At 38.5% G+C, this 12089-nt stretch overlaps 1 pseudogene; it reads right to left on the bottom strand.

The window, feature by feature from the left end:
• Positions 1-1156: 1156 nt before the first annotated feature.
• Positions 1157-11743, bottom strand: LOC139477875 (uncharacterized; annotated as a pseudogene).
• Between the last annotated feature and the right edge of the window lie 346 nt (positions 11744-12089).

Raw genomic sequence — 12089 nt, 5'->3', positions numbered from 1 at the left:
CTTAGCAAATTTACGATTTGCATGCGGGGAATCAGTGACTTTGCTCTGGCATGTATTTTCTGAAAGTTATTCAGCATCAAATAGTATTGTATGAAAACTATGCTAAACTAATTGTAAACAGATTCGGTTAACTATTTACATATACTTACACATATACACATCGTTGTGAATTATGATTTTGGAAAAGAAAAAAATTATAAGGCACTTCATACAGTCAATGAAAGAATCCATTTGGATCATGGATTGATGTGATGTGTCAATTATGTTTTGTTTGTTTGTTGTTTAAAGCCGCACTCAGCAATATTCCAGCTATATGACGGTGGTCTATGAATAATCGAGTCCGGATCAGACAATCCAGTGATTGACATCATGAGCATCGATCCACGCAATTGGGATGACATGCATCAACCAAGTCATCAACCCTGACCACCCGACCCCGTTAGTCGCTTTTTACGACAAGCATGGGTTGCTGTACACCGGATCTTCCCGAGCCGTGAATCATGTAGTGCACATTGATGCACTATGACATACATGTGTCTGCCGTTTTCAATCATCGACAAAAATGGCATGTTCATGTACTGTTACAGCGTTAAGTGTTCATAAAATAAGTACATAAAATAATGGTAATTCACACGACTGTGTGGTGGTACAACGTGTTCATGACAGTATCATCTCTGTCACTTTCCACAACATAGTGAAAACATGTCCATGTAGTGCCTGTTGTCTGGCCATAACATATGCTGATTTAAATGTCTGTACATTGCTTAGTACAAAGACAAACTGATAGTATGATTTTGATGAACATGTTCTACTTTATACAAATTGGTCATGAGAAGATACATATCTATCCATATTGTAGATGTTACAAATACAAGGCACAAATATCTACAAAATACTGACTATTGAAATACACTGTGAGAATATGAGCATAAAATGTCTTTTCATTTTCACTATCTACAAGAAATGAACTGTCATGTCCTGATTGTGTGATAGAAACTGTTTGTGAAATGTGTTGAATTCTTCTTCTAGCAGTACTAACAAAATGCTGAATTATGTTGTTCACATTGTCAACTTTGGTATGTATAACATCTTCCTCAAAATATTTATCAACATTGTCTGAAGTCTGATGTTGTCAATAAAGGTACTGACTATATTTTCAAGGTTTCTTTCTGGGTGCGGATGTAAGTTGTCTCTTCCTCCTTTGTCCTTTCTGTGGTGTATCTTCTTGCTTTCTCTTGCCATCTTTAATTTTATTTTGGATGTCTTGTACATTCAAATGGACCTCCGGTCCAAAGTCATATTCGACCTCTCCTGTTTTTGTTATTTTGAGGCATGAGGAAGCCATGAAATCCGGCAGATCAGCATCATGGTATCCTGCTGTCTCCAGGTACTCTACCTGGAGTTGGATCAGGTTAGCTAGGCGATGGAGTGCACTGGATGGTGGCATCCATTTTTCGGCATTTCTGAGCTCAAGCTGGGAGATAAAGCTGTCATCAGATTTCTTTTTCAGTTTCATGCTCACCGTTCTTACTTCTTCTACGGTAACAGAATTTGAAGATACATTTTTTGGACAGTAGAGATGTTTTACGAAATCTTCATAAATATCTTTGTCAATTGAGGGTTGTGTTCCTTTCGAAATCTGGAAAAGATTTTGCCTAAAGTGACTGCTGGAGAGGTATGTCTTCAAAATTTGGGTATGTGAGATACCTTTGAATTTGGGGATGAAGTCATTCCCTCCAATGCAGAGACCCAATGCCAGCTTCACTCCTATGTCTGGATCTTGGTATTTGTCCTCAAAAAGTTGAATGATGGCTGTGATGTTGTAGATATCATGAAGCATATGTGGCTTCTGCAGAACCACAAAAACTTCATTTATAAAACAGCCATTGTCATCACGAGGCCAGTGCTTGGATATGGCATAGAGATGAATGCAGACAGCATCAATGTCACCTGATGTAATCAAACTAACAACTCTTTCGCCTGCTTTGAGATCAGATCTGCTGGCTATTAGCCAGTCTACCTGTGACATTTCTGCTTCACCTTACGTTGTTGAACATCCACCAGAGCTGTAATGGTTGGTTTTTGACTTTCTTTGTCAAATGTACAACGGATTGGCGTTGCATAATGTTTGCATGTGCAAGCTCCATCACACGTACAGGTGTGCATTTCAAGTTCACTGTCGATGTCAAGTGTAATGCCTGGTGGCAATAGCAGGTCTTTAGCGTTAGCTGCAACACACTTGCTAATGAGAGATTTCCCAAATGTTGTTCCAGTTATGACATCTCGTTGAAATCGCTGCTGTGTAATGGCATCATCAGCTGGTTTCAGATGGGTAATAGAAGATACACTGCAGGCCTTTTTTCTCTGTTGCCTTGTGCCTGCCTTAAACTGATCGGGAGTGAAGGAATACTTCTCTTCACACAGCACTATCCTCTCCAAATTTGGCATTTTTGACGGTAGGGGACGCAATATAGCATTTTGTACATAGTGCAGATATTGCTTTCCTGTGATAAATTTACTTTTAAATTTCACTCCAGCAAATTCAAGGGTAACTAACTTTACATTACTTGTCAACCATATTGGCAAGGGTCCTTTAACAGACTCAATGACACCATGCCTGTTTCCTGCCTGACAATCTTCAATGCATTTCATGAGAGCATTCTTCATAGAAGTTGATTTCTGGATCTTAGGTTTGCTGCAGTCTGGTTTCACTAGTGCTTGGCACATGTTCATTTCCGAGGAAAGGCAATCCGTTTGCTTAACTTCCCGTCTGATGGCCTTGGATCGTTTTTGTTCTTTCTCATCTCGTTCAGACTGTTGGACGTGTCTAGTAGCTTTGATTGTTCTCTTGATGGTAACACCTTTGGATCTCTTCACTCTGCTGAGCAGTGGTTTAGGACCTTCCACTGTCATTAGGCTTGGAACATCAGCAGGGGATAAACCAAACAGTTGGTCATGACAAATGAACTTTTGTATCAGATATTCACCAATTGCTCTGGTGTCATCATCACGAATTTCTCTGGACAGTAAAGACCTCTTTTCAGAATACATGTTGAATGGAGTGGTACAGGCCTCCAAAGACAAAGAATTCTGGCATAAAATGACTTCCACTACCCTGAAAATGTGCTCAGCATCTATGTTTGAAAATAACCACTGTACTCCGTCATTTTCTTTGGTCTTCTCCTTGGTGGAATGGATATCATTGAACACATCAATAAGCGACATCCTTCTTGAAGCAGATTCAAGAGATGAGCCCAATCTAAATCCCTTCAGTGCATCTTTGTGGTCCATCTCCCTCTTGGTATCACAAGCAATATTTACCGTACTGTTCCCAATAGGTGTTGAGTACAGTGTCTCCTTTAGCTTCTGGTTGAAGATGCCTGCTGTATAGTGATGAGCTAGTAGCCTTGCACAATACGGAGCAAACGAGGTAGCACCATTCAAGAAAGAAAACTTCAATGATGACTTTACAGTTCCCAATAGGAGACTGTATCCTTTGGAGCCCCCGAGCCGTTCTGAAACTGAAATAGCAACTACTTTATTGCAGTGTGTCATCATGTCATAATGGAGGGCAAAAGTAGCATTCATTTGCCTTCCTTTATCCATGAATTGCATCATTCGTTCATCCCATGTCTCAGAGGCAGTAGTTGACTTTCCTGTGATGAAGTGCCATGTGATTATCTTCGCATCATCATCACCCAAAGACTGTATAAATTTCAGTAAGAATGCCATTTGCAGTGCCTGAGCAATTCTTCTAACATGTCTTGTTGCTGTGTCGATGTGATCAGCTGTTAGTAGCTTTGACCATTCTGTGACATCTTGATCTCTCATAACCATGAGCAGCTCCACAAGGCCAGCATGTTTGTATGCACTAAACAAAGTATTCACCTTGGACTTTCTCAGATGTAAGAGGCGCGCACACACACACTCCCATGCACATACACTCACATACACTCGCACACACACTCACCCACACACACTCACATGCACGCACACACACTCGCACACACACACTCACACACACGCGCGCACACACTCACATGCACATACACTCGCACACACACACACACTCGCACACACACACACACACTCGCACACACTCACACTCACCCCCACACTCACACACACACACACACACTCACATTCACATGCACTCACACATTCACACACACACACACACATGCACACACATTCTCGCATACACACACACGCACATACACTCACACGCACACACACACACACACACTCACACTCACACTCACCTGCAATGGAGATTCCACATCATACATGGTGACATCTGCAGCAACAGAATCACCAACATCTATTTGGTCCTGGGTCTGTACATCACAGCTTTCCTGAAGATCATCATTTTTTTCAGGTGTCATTTCCTTGAAATATGTCCGTAGCCATGCTGTTTTCGTACACAAGCCATCTGAAAAGTGTAACAATCTTCCTTTAATTCTGTGGATGGAACATTATTAACTTTGAATAGAACTAAGAAGGTAACTGTATATAGGCAAATGTATTTGGTTTTCTGCTCATCACAGAGTATAGGTTTTTCAAGTATTTATGTAAAATGGGAAAGACTTATTACAAGTACAAAAGTAACTATGCTTACCATCTAGTAGTCTCCACAATCGGGTACTTCCCCATTGGCAAATCTTGTTAAATATTCCAATACTGGTTGTTTCTTGTGTGGAAGGATTCAGAATGACATCAAAAGCTTCAGGTTTTGACAATGATATTTGTCGTTTGCATTGGCATGCAAGTGTCCCGTCGCATATGTTTGCATCATGCCAAGATTCTGTTTCAACTGAATCCTTTGGCATGCCTTGCAGTGTTATTGGCAACATGCAGAGCTGTTTCGAACGATGTTCTCCTGGGCTTGGGTCACTGTGAAACTTCAGGCGGACAAGATTGTCAAGCATCAGCACTATGTGGCATCCTCTCATGCTCACCATGCCCTTCACTTCACCTGCTAAGGTATTATATGTAAGAGGGTGTTCCTTGATATAGGTTGCAAAGTACAAGGTGTCATCAATGGATTTGCTTGTTAAATTTCTTTCAGCAAGAGACAAAGATGTTGTTATTCCAGAAGCACTTGTTATTGAGAAGACATTGTTTATGCTATAGTAGTTCATTAGAAGCTCATCAGTTGTTGCCTGCTGCAGAACTCCGATAAAATTCTTGTTGTAAGTATTCAATAGCAGGTCATAAGCTGTATAGAGTCGTTCCAATTTCTTCTTCATGGTCTTTTGGGTGTTATTAGATTGCTGAATGGTATCTTTGTTGATGAATGTATCCAAGACGATTTGCACAACCAGTGGTACATCCAAAGTCCATTCCTTAAGGATTTCAAAGTTAGAGACAGAGAGTGGTTTCGGTAGATTTGCTGTGAAACGAGATCGACATTTTTCACGGGAATCGAGGGAAATCTCTGTAACTTCATTTTGTGAAAGAGCATTGAGCTGCAGAAAGTTTTCACTTTGAAGTTTCTTCATGCGAAAGTCATCATGAAGACTTAACCTTGCAATTTGGCCATTCTTTTGGTAATATGGTTCAAGTGATCCAAGTGGAAACAACACAATAAGATGACATTGTAAGCAGTGCTCTTGATTCTGTCTACTGGTAATGATCCTTTGTAGAAGTTCAGCATTTCTTTCCTCAATTGCTGGGTTACATTCCACAAACACCTCCACAAGATCTTGATGATTTTTGGTTGAAACACAATGGCAACTCACGCAGGTGACTGATAGTATTTCTCCAGGGAAAATGTTAGTTAGATCATTCAATATTTGATTTTCTACAATATGAGGGCGATGATGAAATGTTGCGTATATCTCAATGCCTTCTGCTTCAATGTGCGAACTATATCTGTCTAGTCGTCTTGTGATTGTGGATTTTGCAGTTTTCAGTATAGCACTGCTAAGATGTTTTGCACTGGCAACTGTTCCAAAATATTCCCATTTTTTGTCAGTGGTATTATCACGCTCAGTCGCTACAATGTCATTTGCAAAGTGCAACTCAAACAAACAAATATTAGACCACTCCTTCTCTGTGAAATGCTTCTTGTATAATATTTCCAAGTTCGGAACATCTGATTCAGTGGCAGTGTAATCAATAAGGTCATTGATATCATGTGTAAATTGTGATGTTGCAATCTGTTTATATAAGTCAAATAATGTTCTTGAGTTTGTTTTCTGTTGGCCTCCAAATATACTGCTGTGAATGCTCTGTGTTATCTTTGAGCATATTCTAAAGTCATCACTGTGGTGACATATGTATTTTACAATTGCAACTGTATTGAGAAAAATTGCATTTCCGTCTGTCTTGATATAATTATTGCGATAGGAAGCAACTTCTCTTCGGATATTTTCTTTTTTTATCTTTATTCTGTCTTCTTCATGGTGTTCAGTCCTCAAAAATTTACAGAAGTCCTCAATGTTGATCCATTTGTTCTCCTTATCAACTAAAACCGGTATTGTGCTCAGCCCAAACATCCTTGTTAAGCAAGCCTAAAAGAAAAAGTTTGCTTGCTGGTATTATGCTGTTTTTTCATACCCAAATTAAGTTTCAATATGGTTTCAAAGAGTGTATACATTATCATGGAATTAGTTTATCAAATATACAATTAATTATAATTAGGTTAGATATTTCTGTTTGGATTTACATTTCAACTGTTTTTCTCGAAAGTAAATGGTAACTGGTGTGTATGTTATCATTTCTCAATACATATACATCTCTAAATAAATATATATTTACAGAAGTCACATGGAATAACTTAAAACATTACTCACCCAACTTCATGATGTATCCAGGCTCATAAATGTAGCACATTGCGTGATGAATATATTAACTTCACTGATAAAATGTATTCTCTCACAAGATATTTCTATGTCCGCGTGTGTACACAGCTTATTGAGGAGAGTAAAACAAATCGAAGTGGGAGAACCATGGAATATTAACTGTAGCTAAAATTAGATTGTTTATCTTTATTGAAGTTAGCAAGAAATCCTAAACCATCCAGATGCTGGAGAATGTCTCCCGCACCTCACCCCAACCCCCCAGTGTGTTAATTAATTGTCCACCAGAAAATTGGTGTTGACAGCAACAGAGATCTTAGATGTGCTCAGATCGAGCACTGCTAAAGGGGTTGTCCGTAGGACTGGGTATATAACACCTCACATCTATCACCGTATTGCTTCTTAAGTTCTTTGTAATAAAAGTCATACATTAAGTGTTTTGACAAGTCAAGAATACTCATACCAACGTACACCGGTCTGTTGAATTTTATATTACTTTTCTGCATATGTAATGCGGCTAAGTCATTATCGAATATCTTGCTTCTGTTAAAAGACTGACTGGCTATAAGTTTCCTGAGTCTTTTTTCCTCATTAGATCTGACTAATTTAACATCAACACGCTTCCTTAGAATCTCCATAGTTTTACCAAATACTGAGTTATTCATGAGCTTATATTGGTTCTTTTCGAAATCGCTGGTAGCTATCTTTCTTAAATCTGTGTTCAGCCTTATATAGGGCTCCATCCAAGGGCTTTGATCAAACTTTAGAACTCTGTGTATTTTCTTAAGTTTCATACCTAACGATAGATAAAACTGGAGATTTCTGTAGTGAACTATATATGTTGTCTGATCCATCAAATTTGGTACGAGGTTTTCTACGTTAGCTAACCTAGTATTACCCATCAAGGAGTGTTGATATTCCGACATCCAATCTTTATTAACAATTAACCTTTCGGGAGCTAGCAGATAACTGTTATGGTCTTTATGTAACTCTGTTGGATATTTCAAGTCAACTTCTAGTATGTACCCTTTATTCATATTGATATTATGGATATCATTCACATCAATATCATTCACATCAATCCATCGTGGGTAAATGTTGACTCATAGCCCATCCGTACAAATTGTTGGCGTCGAGATATAAAATATGCGTATCGGGTTTACTTGGATCATATCCTTCCACTAATTCATTATTAACCTTTTCGCCGACATTGATATACCACCCCTTAATCCTTTCTCAATAAACAAGTGCATATCGTAATCGGTGAGTAATTTTAGTTCTACACTGGTCTTCTTCAACAAAGCATCCCACGATAGTCCGGGACTGGAATAGTACCATGCTGGGTCCAAGCCGTATTGTTTTAAATCTGTCTTTCTAAATATATCAAATATTTCGGCGAGTAACAATACATCGGTTTTTAAGTACAGATCGTGATAATCGCCTAAATTCTTACAACCTAATTTATCCCAGACCGTCAGAGTGTGTTCATAATCCGCATCGGTTATTTTAGATTCTGTTGAGTTACTATAGAGTGTTTCAAGGGGTAGTAAATTAATTTCGTTAAATCTAGATGATCATCCATGTATTAATAAGGATATACACTTTTTCGCAGTAACAAATGCCGTTTTACCAATCAGTATATTGATTTGTTATTGCAAAGTCATTGAGATTGTTTGCATTAGCTAAAGTGTCCAGGGAAGATAAGAGAAACTGTATGGAGTCTATGAAACTAAGTCAATTACTTTGCTTTATTCTGGCTTTCCCATCCTTGTCCGTATAATGTATAGTTTTAGTCAACGAGAATGAGATATATATTTTTCCATATTGTTAGGAATGCACGTTACACCACCGTCGGTCTTTGAGATAGCTTCATAATGAGATGAGAATCGTATCCTCTAAGGTTATGAAACACAACGGGGATGGGTATTGTTTGAGAATTCATCTTAAGTTTCAAGTTACACTTGTTATGCGCGGCTCCCCGATAATTACCCGTGATGTGGTAATGATCTCTTACGGAATCCCCATTCAGGGTTTTATTACAAACATGACAACTCGTTGACTTCTTATAGGCCCTCCAATCATCCCTCGTCATACACATGGGTTCCTTAGCCATAAATTTTCCCGGATTAATCTCTCTTCATTTTGTAGATATTCTAGGAACTTTCCCTCTGCATCAGGACCTCTGTAAATCACGGGCGGGTTTGTTTTCCCATCATACCTTACAACTATGTAAGTCAGCGTATATTACGTACGGTACTGGCATTTGATTACAATAATGTTCAAATTTTGGTATATTTTTTCCCTCTTTAGGCATATCAATCCTGATGGCAGTCTGTCCAACACCTCTGCAGTCTTCTTTATGCGCTTCTAATAGATCTTGTCTGCTCTACCCATGTAGGCATCTTTCACAGAAATATTTCTTTCCCTTATGTTTTGTTTGATCGTATAATAGTCTGCTTAAACTCATTATCCGCGTATAATGATTTTTACCATCTTTTTCGATCAGAAATGAATTGATTCTCGGAATATGTTGTGTGGCAGAGCTTATCCTGTGTACAACAATTCCTTTAGAAGAATGTCCGAAAACATTTATAGCCAAATTATTTTGCTTTTCCACCTTATCAATTTGAGAGATTGGTGTAGATTCATCTATTCCATCCCAGTTAAGTCCATGGTTTTGGGGATACCTCGAAGCCCTATTTGCAATTTTAGAAACTACAGGGAACTTGAAAGATATTATCGCAAATATTAAACAGTCATCGCCTTCATTTTTTATATTAAGTATGGCTTTTTTCTTTTTTAAATACGGGGTAAATCTATATAAGATCTACCTTTGAAAGGCATATAATTTGCTATATCTAAATATAAACTATCAATTTTAACCACACCCCAACCCGAACCTCTATTAGTCCAGCTTTCTAAAGTTTCTTGTATCCGCTGAATTGATGTATCTAATGATGCGCTTACAGTATCGGATTCGGTTATAACTTCTTGATTGCTCCGGAAATAAGGTTCAGTATATTCAGTGCTATCGTCTGCGTTACTTTTACTCAATGACATTTTAACCCTCAGCTGGTATGTTATGCTGTTTAAATCATTTAATTCCTCGTTAATTTTGCTTGATATGATGGGCTTAACATCCATGTTGGAATTAATATTCATCTTCCAACCTTTTAGATATTACCTTATTTGTGGGTGCAAATTTTAACTCATCAACTGATTGATGATTTTTATCATCGGGTTGATTATCATCTAGTAAAGCAATCAATTCAGCTTTTCTTATTCCGGAATAACCTCTCAGCCCACTTTTTTTTGCTTGAGCTATGAGTTCTCTAACAGTCTGGGGTTTGTTGAATTCCAAACCGAGTAAGTCGATCAATTCAGCTTTTCTCATTCGAGAATATCCATGTAGGCCACGTTGTTTTGCCAAAGCCTTCAACTCTCTGACAAAAACTTTTGTGATTTAATGGTATATGCAAAATGAGTCAAATCTCTAAATGGTTGTTTTTCATATATCTAAAGACTTATGCTCCCCAACCTATTCCTCTCGTTGATGTAATCTCTCTTCCTAGCGTAAATAATCTGGTTCCTGACCCTATCAGCACCGTGTGTCTTACATAAACAATAACTACCTTTGACCCCTATCCTATATACAGAACAAACGTAATTTATATTTCCTTGTCTGATGTAATAAGAATGCAATCCGCAGTATATGCCAACACAACATCGGCTGCATTGAATCGGCTTCCCCATGAGTGTAAATCTGCACAGATTCATCGTTATACATCTATCAAATCATTTGTCTAAATGCAAATCACATCTCCACTGGTGAATCATAGCTGTCATCGCTATTTATAGCTGAGTAGTCAGGGTTATTAATAGCTGAGTAGTCAGGGTTATTAATAGCTGATAAGGATAGGTCATGGCTTATGCATAATAACATAGATAAATATAGCCACACCACCCAATCCCAACATTATAAATACCATCTCGCGGTCTTTCTGAGCCTCTGATGGTGTATAAAACTGACTTATTGTTGGCCTCGGTATTGGGTCAAATTCCTTTCCATAAACAAGGAAGTATTCGTGCCTTATACGTTTGAATTGAATGTCGTTGTTTACGCAGTTCATCATTTATAAAATCTAATCTTAACATCCTATTTCTGGCCCATTGTGACTGGGCTGCTTCAAGTTGTTCTGATGCTTTATTGCTCCTCTCCTCTCATACTAGAAAATAAAAAATTACTCCCCAAAAAAGCTAAAGCATTAACAATAGCCCCACCAACCATCATCGCAATTAATGCCATATTCAAATGTTCAATAATATGAAATATTCAAATGTTTAGTTACTTCATTATGTCTCCTGGGATAAGCCCATGTTTGATAAGCATATCTTTTGTTGTCATTGCCAATCCAATGTAAAAAATCATCATACCGATATCATAACCATTAAAATCTGGCTTTGGTGGTGTGGCTTTAGTAATTGTTTTAGCTATACGGGCATAGCAAATGGCCAAGCCGCTGACCACCGCTGAATGATACATTGCATTTACCAACAGTTTACCGTCTGTAACTGGAGTAGTCATGCATTTATAACATTACATGAGGGCTTAACTCTGATTGAACTTGTGATGCAATTGCTTGTTGTGATTGTGCAATTGCTGGTGACGTTTTCTCTTCTACGGTCTTATAAAATAACCATACCACCGCTATAGCAACAACCCCTACTGTAAAGGGAGCCCAAGTTTTAATCGTGCTATGTTCAATATTGTGTATTAGTTTTGCCTTCCTCGCTAGCGCACCCTTCCTACCAGCTGCGACCTTTCGAGAATTCTTAGTCCCTCTGGCTTGTTGTTGTGATTGTGCAATCGCTTGTGTTTCCTCGTTCACTTGTGGCACAATCGCTTGTGATGCAATCTGGGTTTGTATTTCCGTCTCCATTATTAGTAAGTGGGCACATATGTTTAAATTGACAATACCTAGCCGTTATTAAAGCGGTGGTCACTGGCGCTAATAACATTCCGTATCTATGATCAAACTGGCGGCTTACTGCGCTTATAGCATGTTCGATGAAAGGGTCTTTCTCGAGAGATTGCATATATGGGGGTGATGTTCTGCCGGGATAGGAAGAGACCTACTAGCTACAACTGTGTATAGCTGTAACATAGTCGAACCTTTTGTTTAAGTCATGGTAGCTCCCAGTCTAGACTCGTAACACGCGTACATTTTTTTAATTTCTTCCTCGGTCATGTTATCAATTTTTTCAGTGGTATCATTTTCCCCAAAA

The sequence above is a fragment of the Haliotis cracherodii genome, unplaced genomic scaffold (assembly GCF_022045235.1).
Source record: "Haliotis cracherodii isolate W230 unplaced genomic scaffold, xgHalCrac1.p SCAF_37, whole genome shotgun sequence".
In the NCBI taxonomy this organism is placed as follows: Eukaryota; Metazoa; Mollusca; class Gastropoda; order Lepetellida; family Haliotidae; genus Haliotis; species Haliotis cracherodii.
The sequence above is the reverse complement of the archived record's forward strand: the minus strand, read 5'-3'. Positions and strand labels throughout refer to the sequence as shown.